Raw genomic sequence first — 2,023 nt, 5'->3', positions numbered from 1 at the left:
CTAGTCCACCTGCTCACCCCTCGGAGCATGAGTTTGATAGACTGACTGAGTAGAAGAGTCTCCCTGATTGGCCTTCGAGGCTTGAGCTGACAGTATAGGCTGATCACTATGTGTCTGCCTCAAACTAGATGCATCAGATGTGCCACCTGCCTGAGGGCAAAACCTCCTCAAGTGTCCTGATTGCCCACACTGATAATAGGTAGGCAACTACCCTCTCCCCTAACTCTAGCTCTGAGAATGAGTCAAAGACGGTGCAAATGATTGCCCTCCTCCCTTCTGTAGGCAAACTACAAACTTGTGGCCCAACTGACCACACTTGAAGCAGGTGATCCCTCCCTAACCACCTTTCACAGAACCCAAACTCGGTACCGGGAAAGTGGACCTAAACTATGCTCCTTAGGACTGTTGTGGGTTAGAACCCCTCTGCCTCTTATTGTCCTGCGTCTCTCCCTAAACCTCCTGACTTCTCTGCCTCGGTCTGAATCACGGTCTCTAAGTGACACGTTGCCTCCACAAGACCACCGTAATCCCTGATCATGGATGCTACCGCCTTGAATAGGAATCCGATCCTCAGTCTCTTCTCAAACTCTAAGCAACGGCATTCGTCTGTCGCTACCAGCTCGGTGCAAACCTCGACAGACAAGTGAAGGCAGCCTCAAACTTTGTCACTTGTGTGTTAAGCTACTTGAGATTTAAGAACTACTCCCTCAACTTCTCCCTAATAGTGGGTGGTAAAAAAGGTGTCTTGGAAGGCGTTGACCAATGCCTCCCAAGTTCCCCCAATGCACCCTTGCACAAACTTCCATTGCTGACCCGCATCTCCCTTCAGCTGGAAGGATGGCAAGGTCACTCTCAACCCATCGTCTTCGATGCCAGGCATCTCGAATGTCCTCACCATTTGCTCCAACCGCTCATTCGTCTTCAGTGGCTCCTTCGGATCCCCCACAAACTCATCCGAATTTGATCGGAAGAACTCCCTCTTCAGAAACAATGGCCCTATTTTGTGCAACCTAAGCCTAGACTTGATTCTCAGGTCTGAGAATGTCCATAGATTCGCGCAGAGGTCTGGCCATCTCACGGGCCAAAGTGCCTATGGCCTGCTAACCAACCCCTTCCTCCTGTGCCAGAATATCATTAGGTAATGGCACCTCATGCTGTCTAGGCATGCCATGCCTACCACTACTACGTCTACATCCTGACATCCTAATAAAGGTAACACAAGAGATTAGCACATTTACAAATGTGTCGAAGCTAACTCACTTGCTACCTAATGCGGTGGACAACAATTAATTCACTCTACATAAGCACATAGTCACATAAACACGTACGCATTTCCTTTCTAGATAATGATCGTCCCACGACGTTGCCAGAGTTCTAGTTAGAAATAGCAGTGATCAAGTGCTCTTCTAATAGGACTTTCAAAAACTCATAGACCCAATCAATATCTTAGAAATTAAATCTCATACCCACTTAGTCACATTAGCATGTTATCACATAGCATACCAGGTTATTCCTAATATCATCTTACAAGGGAAACCATTGGGGTAATAACCACTTTCCACGATCCCAAAGTATTCAAACCCGGTAGCTCTGATATCAAGTTGTAATACTCTGAAAAATTATAATAAGATCAACCCATGACAGATATTAAATAGTAACAGATCCCTGGATATAATGTTCTTTCATTATAAGATTTCATCTCCTTACAAAAGTGTAATATATACAGTAATACATTCATAAGTACTAACCCTGAATCTATAGCATGTGTCATAAGAAAATATTGTAAATAAGAGTTAAATAGATATAATAATGCCTTATTGGCTACATATTTCCAAGACAGTTCTTGGTTATAACAAAACTAAGTTTGAACTCAATAAAAATAAAGCCCTACGCTTGTACAAAATATACAAAAATAACCACACCAAAAAAAAATAATAATAAATAAATAATAAATAAAATAAATAAATAAACAGAAACTCTTGGCTCTCAATCCTCCCAAGCTATTGCCTTGGTGAAAGCGTAT

This window comes from Camellia sinensis, chromosome 1, assembly GCF_055761805.1.
Source record: "Camellia sinensis isolate YWXY chromosome 1, ASM5576180v1, whole genome shotgun sequence".
Lineage (NCBI taxonomy): Eukaryota > Viridiplantae > Streptophyta > Magnoliopsida > Ericales > Theaceae > Camellia > Camellia sinensis.
The sequence above is the reverse complement of the archived record's forward strand: the minus strand, read 5'-3'. Positions refer to the sequence as shown.